Raw genomic sequence first — 11,313 nt, 5'->3', positions numbered from 1 at the left:
TTTTAAAAATACTATCTTTTGTTGCATTAATTTGCAGCTTCATCAGAAGCAGTTTGTAGTTTTCCTGGGTTCTCTATTCTGCTCCAATGACCTTCTTTAAATATATGTACTGCCACAATCATAGCCATATAAGTTTTTGCTACTCTTTTAGAACACAAAGATCCTAATATTTCTTCTTAAAGTAACATGGCCACTATATTTTTTAAAAATGACAATTTCATAGCCCTTTTTATTTATTTTGGGGGTTTTGGTGTGTTGATTATAGACACAGCAGAGGGGAGAATTTAAAATTTCCAGGGCACAGAACTACTTCACTTAGTGTCAGGCAGAGAGTCCTGACATTCCCTCCACATTGGGACCTATCCCCTTGCTGTGTTAATTAACTTATAGTGTCATTTGGTCTGCCTTACAGACAGGGCGTTGGTGCTCTCAAGCATCCATTGAATGTATAGGCTCATCGCATTGCTAGCTTGTATGGCCCTGTTCACAAATTTTCCACTTTGTAGTTCTGCTTATGGCAATTCGGTCCACTTACACCAGTAAGCTTCATATTCATTTGAAAGATTCTTGCATATCTAGATTTCTGCCAAATGAATCGTTAAGAGGACAGTGAGTTTATAGTTTATAGTAGAAATTGTAGTAGAAATTATTTGAACATCATGCCTCTTTCCCAATGCTTGAAATTTGTAGGTTGGAACACAGTATTCAAATAAAAAAGTACTAGAACTCTCTCTCTCTCTCTCTCTCTCTCTCTCTCTCTCTCTCGCTTTTTATCCCTGTCCCATTCTCTCTTTCTCTCATTTCTCATTCCCTCTGTGTGTAGTCTCTAAATCCCATATCCTGAATTCTAAAATCTGTGAAGTTCTGAAAAATCAAAAATCAAAAATATTTTCATATAATTTGTTTGATAACAAATCATAGTTTGAACTGTCATGAAATTAAGTGGTTTTATGTGAAATTAGTAACTGTGGCTTTCATCATAGATCATGGCTCCAGGTAAGCATGTCAGTGACATTTGTGTATATAGTAAATGCCTGGTGCCATCTATGATGGTTTATATTGGCAGTCCACTTGACAGAATCTAGAATCAAATAGAAGATTGTTCTCTTGGCATGCTTCTCAAATTATTCAGATTAATTAATTGAGGTTGGAAGACTCTCCCTAAGTGTGGGGCAGCACCATACCCTGAGCTGGTGTCCTAGGCTGAATAAAAAGAGAGAATGAGCTGTGTACGAGAATTTATTATTTTCTTTGTGATTACAGATGTAATCGGGCCAGCTACCTCATGCTTTCCCCCTGTGGCTTCCCTTCTTTGATAGAATACAGCCTCAAACAGCTGTACTTTTAAAAGAGAAATAACACCTTCCTAAGTAGCTTCTGTCATATTTTTTCATACTAACAGCAAAAGTAATGAACCCGCCGTCTTTTTAAAGATCTATAAATTGTACATTGTCTGGAAGCATGCTTATTCTCAAAGACTTCAATGAGAAAGGTAAACCTTGATTGCTGGATTTAGGTGGAATTGGTGCCATACTGGAAGGCGAAATACTGGAGAGAATTGCTGTTTCAGAGGAGGTGCCAGTGAGTAGAAGTCTCTCTGGGGAGGGTCACTTTCACTACTGAGAATTATGGAGTAGAATCCTGGCTAGAGGAACAAGGGTAACAAGCCACAGACAGGGATTCCCGGGGAGTGACAAGCAGAAAGAATTTCATTGGATCTAAAGTGGGGTAAACCAAATATGGGACAGTAGGAAGCCGAGGGTGACTGTGGCCAAATCATTCACCCTTAATCATAGAGTCCCATTATGTGGGATTCCTGTTGTTTCTACTGATCACCATGTTTCTTTAACGGTTTCTCTGTCTCAGTTGTAGTCTATCAAATGGTTTAGTTGAAGTTTGCAACCACATAGTTGCCATCTCTTATGTCTCAGTTTCTATGAGAACCAGAAGAAAAGGGTTTCTTTGAGGCCACAAAGTAAGGCACTAGTGAGATTTACATGTGAATTCGATTGTATGAAATAACACTTTATACATGATTTAAAATCCTTGGCAGGGCAGGGAGTGGTAATAGGTCCTAATAGGAAATTATTAATCAAAAGAAATTCTTCAGAAATATCAAAGATATTATTCAAAAGTATTGAATTGGCCTTCTCTTTTATTAAATCATGGTGTCGGCTGCTTTCTTATAGAAGGCAGACTTTGGTTAAATCTATTGCAGTTGCTAGATGCTTGTTTGCATTGATGAGCCAGGTGGATTTTGGGGGATACTCAGACTCTTCGTGCAGAAGGGTATCTCTAGGCATAAAACGAACCTTAATGGAAGAAAGATAAAATGTTATTTAAAACAAAATCTAGGTGGATTGAATGTCAAAGTATCCAATTCAATCACAATTCAATTCAGGTGACAGAATGAGCCATTGACCGCAGAGGGCAATCCTCTCCGATATAACTATAGTTTCTCCTTTCTTTATTTGAATATTAGTGCAATGATCTCTTTGTCTCCTATCCTACTGCATATTTGCTCCAGTCTGGAGTTGAGAATAAGATGACTTTAATATGAAAATAAATGGACTTCTGTAGTTCCAATGACACTCCACTTTACTGAATTAATAAGGCAGACAGCTCCATTTATATACCCTACCCTTGATGTTCCTCTCAATGGCTTTCCCAAATGCTGGGGCTTTTGCTGCTCACTGTGTTCCATGATGCCTGTGGGTCCATGTTTGTCCTTGCATTTGTCCATCTGAGGGCTGAGATGAGGAAGCTTTGTCCTATGGAGGCTGGAGATGAGGCTCTAATTCTTGTTCCTACCTTCCATCCAAGTTCTAAATTAACTGTCCCTTAAGGAGCAGACGTTCTTGTCTAGAATGACTTGGGTTGTTTTTCTTTTTACATTTATACACAATATTAGAAATGCCTTTTGAATAGCCAGTGCCTCACAGAGACTTTGTGATTAAATACATTTTTACTTTACCCTTAAAGATAATGTTTCCTTTTTACTAAAATTAAATACTGAGTTTATTAGTTTTATAGAGTTTCTACAGTGAGTATTAACAACAGTGTGGGTTGAACAGCAGAAATTAATCCCCTCCCCCACTGTTCTGAAGTCCAAAATCTGAAGTTTCCCTATGGCTTACACTTGGGTTTTCTTCATGGTCACTTGGCGCGCTCTCTCTCTCTCTCTCTCTCTCTCTCTCTCTCTCTCTCTCTCTCCCTCTCTCATATGTGTGTGGGGGGGAATGTCTCCCTCTATCTGTCTCTTTCTTTTTGTCTCTGTGTCTCTATTTCTCTTGCTCTGCCTCTGTCTCTCTGTGTGTGTTGGGGTGGGGGTAGGGGTATCTCATTTTTAGGACAACAAAGTCTTAACAGTCCTGGGTCTTCCTTAATGACTTAGTTTCATTTTTTAAACATGTTAATAAGCAACCAATGTGTGTGAAGATTCCATTTTGCTAAAACTATCAGAGCAATCAGCAGTCTTGTGAAGTAGAACCTCCTGAAAACAGAGCAGCCATTTGTCCCTACAAAATGCCCATGTTTTGCAATGGGATGGCAAGTCCCAAGTGTCATCTTTACTGGACCAAGAGGAAGAAGATGAAGTATGTTTTGATTTGGAGTGTGTCCAGTTGACACAGACATGTGAATCTGCAGAGTCAGTACTTGCCCTCCTCAGCATGGACATCACCCAGACTCTTGAGTGTTTGATGACACCAAAGGGTGGAGAAAGGAAGGACCCAGCCTGTTTAACTTCTTGCTACCGGGTACAACATTGTTTACTTCTCTTGGACCAGGACTTCCATCTCTAGAGCACCTAGTTCTTAGGCCTTTACACATGGACTCAAGTTGTAACACAGCCAGTATTGGGACTTGCAGTTAAGAAACCACAGGATTTAGTCACCAGAACTATCTAAGTAAATCCCTCTACACACACACACACACACACACACACACACACACACACACACACCCCTCTACATCTACACACACACACACACACACACACACACACACACACACACACACACACACACACTGGTTTTATTTCTCTACAGAACAATGATTAACTCAAAGCAGTCTGACTCTCAGCCCCAGGTTGTTTAATTTGCCTGCTAAAACTATGCCTTAGGGAATATTTCATCTCAATAGAGGCCTTCCTATTCCCATAGGCACCAAAAAGCCCAAGAGAACCTTCAGGTTTTTGCCCTTGAAATTCTAGCTATCCCTCCACACCCTGTCTCTTTGTAATTCAATATGATGCCATATGAACCTCTGTCTCTGGTATTTATTGGTGAGTAGTCCCATAGTAGGTGCAGCCTACAACACTGAGCTACAGATTTCTCCAAATCTCCTTGTCTCTTGCATGCTTATGAATTATTTTAAAGTAAGGATTGTAAGCCTCATTTCAGTAACCCTCAAACATTAATGTCAAGGGTCCTTGAAAAGTCAGTCTTACTTGCCTTCTGGGAATGCCAAGACTTTTTGAAGATGTAAAGTGAAAGTTAGACAGATTGGAATATCTCTTCTAATGAATATAAACCAAGCATGAAAAATGTGGATTCAAGAAAAGTACTGTCTAGTGGTCAAATTCTTGGCAACATACCCTCTTTCATCTGTATATAGTGATGCCTAGAGGACAAAGTTGGGTGACCCTCTTGAGCTCTGACCTTACTTAATGGCCAACTGAAGAAAAATAGAAGACTCCACAACCATGCACTAATGTATGACTTAGCATTTCCAATCCATCTCGATCCATAATAAAATTAATAAATTAATGTTCTTCAAGGGAAAAAGGCTATAAAAAATGTTGACACCATTTACATAATAAATGACTCATTAGTAAAGTACTGACTGGATTTTTTACCACAAAAGATCCGTATTGAATACACTGGAAAATTCTTCCTTTAATGAGCCCATTTCTTGCCCAGGCTGCCTCCCTCCTGGAGCTGATGCAATGAGGTACATTTCTTGTCATTTTCTGATTATTGCTCATTTTTGTCAGCCCTCCAGGGAGCTGTGCATAATAGCTTACAACAGACCAGAACATCACGTGCTTTTCACGTAGATGCATGTCTTAGTTGGCAGTAGTTCCCTATTAATACTGATATATTAATTTCAAACACGTTAATTCTGTCATTTCCCTGATGAGGCAGTGTGTTTCAACTCTCACAATGGATATAAAAAGCAAAAGCTATATCCGAGAGCCCTCTTAGCCTTGAGCCATCTGTGGTAGTTTATATTCTACATGAGGTCAGGAAACATTTCCTATATTTTCTAATGGCAGTTAACTACACTGTTGCTATGGTTAGATAAGTATCCCTCACAGGTCCATGCATTACAGGCTTCCTGTACAGCCAGTATTATTACTGTAATGAAATCTGTAGGAGGTGGTGAGGTCTAGTGGAAATAAGTAAGGCTGTTGGAGACATGCTATCTTAGTTACTGATTTTTGTTGTTGATGATGATGATGTTGTTGTTGTTGTTGTTGTGAGGAAGAAGAAGAAGAAGAAGAAGAAGAAGAAGAAGAAGAAGAAGAAGAAGAAGAAGAAGAAGAAGAAGAAGAAGAAGAAGAAACCCGATGACCAAGCAACCTTATAAAGGAAGGGTCTTGCTTACAGTTTCTGAGCATTAGCCCACGGCCATTATGGTGGGAAGTAAAACAGCAGGCATGCAAAATGCTGGAGCCAAAACTGAGAGCTCACGCGATCTACAAGTTTCTGGGGTCAGGTAGGGAGAGTAAATACTGGGCCTAGTATAGGATGTTTAAACATTAATGCCCACTCCCAGTGACACCCCTCTTCCAACAAGGCCAAAATCCACCCTAATCTTTCCTAAATCATACACTAAACAGGATCCAAATATTCAAATAACAACTTAGGAGGTCATAAACATTCAAACCACAACAAATGCCGTTAAAGGATAGATTAGGATCCTGACTACTCCCTCAAATTTTTCCCTTCTGTAATTACAGTAACATCTTTCCTTCACCCACTCACTCACCAAGACCCACTGTGTTATCTGAGGCCCAAAGCAACATGGGTAGGGGGCCATGGATTAAACTCTCTGGAGCCGTGAGCCAAAATGAGTCCTTTACATCATATGTTTATTATCAGATACTATGGCTAATTGACTCTTTCTGGTGATAGAGTGTGGGCACAAACAATTCCTTTATTTATTTTAAACAGTAAAACTATTCTTTATAAACAATCTTTTTTAAATGGAAAAATTGATAACAATATTTTCTAATTATCCATCCAATTCCACACTTTTTTTTCTCTCTTTAGGAGGCAAACAGGCAAACAAGAATGCAAATAAGCCAGATAAACAATAAAACCCCACAAAAAAATACAAGGACACACCTAAAGCCATAAAATCTTAAACCATAATATACAAGTAAAAAAGATGAGTGAGATTAAAAAGTGCCCAAACAAAGCATGATAAGACAAAGATTCAACAAAATCCAAAAACAAGATCCAACACTGAGTTTTCCTTTCTCCAGTTTACACGCTCAACACCATGCCAGCCTATCTCCATTCCTGTGTTAACTTCCTATACCTAGAAACATATTTTACCAGGAATCTCTGTTAGCCACACTTATTAGAATACCAGAACAATTTTCTACCTAGCAGTACATGGCCACAATACTTTTCTAACAACCAGAGAGGACAAGAGAATTCAAGGGAAAAAACTACCCACCCAATAGAGAGATACATAGAACTACAATATTCTAAAACCCAGATGTCCAGATGCCAGCATAGAAATACAGTTAATAACAGCCAGGAGAGTCTCCACTAGAGCCTAGTAACACTACCAAAGTAGGTTCTGAGTACTGCGACACAATAGAGGCATAAAAAGAATATCTTAAATCGCCTTCATGAAAATGATAGATGCCCTTAAATAGGAAATGAAGAAACTCCTTAAAGAAAAGTATAAGAACACAAACAGGAAAAGGAAATGATTAAAACAGTTTAAGAACGAAAAGTGGAAATAGAATAAATAAAGAAAACACATACTGAGGAAAATTTGTAAATAACAAATGTAGGAACTTGAAAGAGAACCTCAGAGTCAAACATTATTTAAAGGATGAATGAATGAATCTCAGATATTGAACACATGATAGATGAAATGAATGCCTAAGTCAAAGAAAATGTTAAATCTAAACAAATCCTGCCATAAACCATCTAGGAAATCTGAAACACTATGAATATTGACACTGTTAGGGTAAGAATAATAGTAATATAGGAAAGAGAGGAAACCTAGGTCAAAGCACAGAAAATAGTTTCAACGTTATCATAGAAGAAGCATTTTCTAATTTAAAGATGAAGGTGGGTATCGAGGTATAGGGAACATATAGAACACCAAATAGATTGAAGCAGAAGAGAAAGTATATCTGATACATAATAATTAAAACTCTAAACATACAGAACAAAGATAGACTATTAAAAGATGTGAGGAAAAAAAACCTAGTAGCATATAAAGGAAGATGAATTGGAGTAACACCTGACTTCTTAGTGGAGAGTCTAAAAAAAACAGGACTTGGCAGATGTTCTACAAACTCCTAGAAACTACAAATACCAACCCATTTGTAGTTACTCCTATAACCAACAAAACTTTCAATCACAATATATAGAGAAAATAAAGAAATTTCATAATAAAACCAAATCTAAGCAATATTTATCTACATATTCATTCTACAGATAGTGCTAGGAAGACAACACCAGCTAACAAGGCTACCCACATTGATAAAAACAAAGGAAATAAATATTGCCAGACCAACAAACAAAAATAGGGGAAACCCTCACATAAACCGCACAACAGCAAAATAATCAGAATCAACAGACACTGCTACCTTTCAAATTCAGTGGTTTCAGGACCCCAATACAGACTAAGAGATTAACTTCTCTTGCATCCAAGAAACACATCTTAACATCAAAAAAATTAGACTTCACATCCAGATAAAAGAATGGAAAAAGATATCCCAAGCAAATAGACAGAATAGACAAGCTGGATTAATCATTTAATATTTGACCAAATGAATTTCAAAACAAAACTAGTTAGAGGAGATAAAGAGAGGATACTCATCAAAGAAAAAGTCATCCAAGAGGACATTGCAATTCTTAACATATATGCCCCTAACATAAGGACACCCAATTGCCTAAAGGAACAACAATTACTGCTTAGCTCTTACATCAACCCACACACTGATAGTAGGAGATGTTAATACTCTACTTTTGCATAAAGGTCATCCAGACAAAAACGGAACATAGAAATGCTGGAGCTAGCAAGTTATAAAACAATTGGACCTAGCATATATTTATAAAACATTTCACCCATATGAAAAAGAATATGCCTGTTTACTGCTCTAGAGGCAGTGGGATCTAAAAAATGGAAATGATAAATGAAATAGACTAAAGTCTCATGTAGTAGACAATTTTATTCAGAGAACCAAATAATTGGTACTCTTAAGGCAAAGAGGAGAAGAACATCGATCATATCCATACAGGAACATATTTGAATCAGCAAGCAATTATTTGTAATCTGAAATAAACTCACTACTATATACTATGCTGTGAGGTAGTGTTAAAACATATTCCAAGGGGTTGGGGATTTAGCTCAGCGGTAGAGCGCTTGCCTAGCGAGCGCAAGGCCCTGGGTTCGGTCCCCAGCCCTAAAAAAAAAAAAAAAAGAAAAAAAAACATATTCCAAGTACAAGTCCATATATTTTGAAGAAATTGAAGTCCCAAGACTCTTGTTTTCTTGGAGTGTTGTCATTAACATTCAGAATTATGCTCACACTACTTCAAAATTGTACTGTGTTCCATCATCCCTGCCCCTTTTATTTTTTAATAGCTGGATATCAGTGGTTTTGATTTGAGGTGTTGTAGATTAAGTCTGATTGTCACTTGATGAATGAGTAGTCAATAAGCAAGCATATTATAATCATAATGAATGATATTAAAACAGTCAAAGCATTGTGTGCAATACTTTGCCACCAAGGACAGAGATATCAATCGCAAATATCTAGAGAACAGCTTGAAAAGAGACACATATGGTTAGTAGTTCTGGTCTTTTAGAACACAGCCCATATTTACCCTTTAATAGGAACACAAGTGTTGTGATGTCCTATACAAATAGAAAGTGATTCAAATCCCAAGGAAAAATTAAATGCAGTTCCTTCTTCAGATGAATATTACAGTACTAAGGTCCAGCCATAAGCGCATTGAAGATAACAGGAGCTGGATCCATCCAATTTATATTAAATCTGAAACAAAGGAAAATGAGGAATGTAAAACCAACACATGTGTTAGAGCCACTCACTGGAGATGCACAGATCAAACTAGCTAGCATCACCAGAAAAGATTCGTAGTTGACATAGTGTGCGCTCTCTCTCTCTCTCGCTCTCTCTCTCTCTCTCTCTCTCTCTCTCTCTCTCTCTCACACACACACACACACACACACACACACACACACGCGTGCGCGCGCGCGTGTGTGTGTGTGTGTTTTGTAAAATAACTTTCCCCCTGATCCATAGGCACTTAACTTGCTCCCAGGTGGGCAGACTTGAATTCAAATGATGTGGTTGACACCTCCTTTTGCCCTTTAGCTAGAGGTTTGCAATCTGTCTGGTGACGTTCACTATCTCCTCATCCTCTGTCACTATCCTTGATGGCTCAGGACTGAAGGAGTCTGTGAATGATCCATAATATTTCAGTGGATCCATCTGCAATGTCATGTTCATACTCCTTGCCAACCTTCCTCTTGAGAAGTAAAAATAGGACACATAGAATGCACCAACTTGCTTATTTCCTTCTGCAATAAAACCAGGGAGGTTAGAGTGTGCATCAGTTTGAGTGTATTGCTGGAAATGAGAAGAATCTGAAATGATGTTAAGGATTTGTGAATTAACAGTAATACATGAATCAAAAGAGTCAGACCTAGCTGTCAACCTTAGGGGAAAATGTATCAATAGGCTGATGAATACATGGATCATGAATCCTTCTTATACCCTTAGATGAACCATCAATAATGTAAGTATCTGCCAGTGGAATGGTAGAAAGTGGAACATTTTTGCAATCACAATTCAGTTTCTATGAGAAAATCCAATAGCTTGCCAGCTGGATAATGATTTCCCATCCTTTCATAGTAATCAGCAAATAACACTTGAAAATACATAGAATTCTTTAATGCTCTTAAAGTTGACTGCTAAAGGAAATATAATACACTAAATATTCAAGCTATATAATTGCTGATATCAGATCCTGCCCAATTTACTAATTGAGTAAGAAGAGTAACAGTTGCTATTTAATGCCCTTCATTGTGTAAATAAATTAATTCCAAAAGTTTACCTTCTTGTGCTATAATACCTCTAGGAGATAATTTAGTGGAAACAAAGTAAATTTAAAGGAAGCAAAGGATCCATATGATACACAAATGCTTCTTTTAGTTGGGATTCAGTAGCTGTAGTTCTTTTCTTGCCTCTTAAAATAATATGGGAGGATTTTCCAACACACTCTCTCTTTCTATAATTTTACATAGATCAGTTTGTACATTCAAAACATAGGGCACTTCATGAAACTAGGGAGGAATTGGGAAACAAACTTCTTTGCTATGCTCTACCTTGCCTAGGTTGTAAAGTTAGATTTCTCACAAGTTCTCCTAAAACTTCATTAAAGATGAAGAGAAGTCAAGATTAGACTGAATATCAGTTTCCCACTCCATGATTCAGGGTCATTTTCAGGAAATAGAAGATATTTTTTATGGAGGCTCCAGTAAGGGAGATAGAGAGCAGTCACTAGCATAGTTATTAGTGCTATTTTTTCTTCTGATTTTGCCTGAACAAGAAAGTTCTCCTTTTTTGCTTCATTTTTAACAATTTTAAGATTTGATCATCCAGCATATATTCATTCAAAAAATTAGTCATCTCTTCATTATCATTAATATCCTCCTTGTTTTCCTCAAGCTTTTAGAAGTCCAAATTAATGCCAATGACCCAAATTGAAGAGGAATAATTCTTTCTTATTTATGCACCATTTTGATATTCTTTCAGACTCTCTCCAATACTTCTTCATTGAAAGTTCTTTCTTCTGGAAACCAGGGATTATAATATAAACAACCTGCAAGTAATCTAATATCTGTGATTTTAATACTTCTGTTCCTCCTTTCTTTAAACAAGGTTACAAAAGGTTGACATATGACAAAGCCTTCCCTGGTTTCTGCCCAATTATTTTCACTCATTTCTTTTTTATGAGAGTCCTCTTATCTCCTACCTGATTTCAGGTCCCTTATTCATGGTGCTACTTCTTTATGGCTCTAGGAATA

The sequence above is a fragment of the Rattus norvegicus genome, chromosome 2 (genome assembly GCF_036323735.1).
Source record: "Rattus norvegicus strain BN/NHsdMcwi chromosome 2, GRCr8, whole genome shotgun sequence".
Taxonomy (NCBI): Eukaryota; Metazoa; Chordata; class Mammalia; order Rodentia; family Muridae; genus Rattus; species Rattus norvegicus.
Note: the sequence above shows the minus strand (reverse complement) of the source record.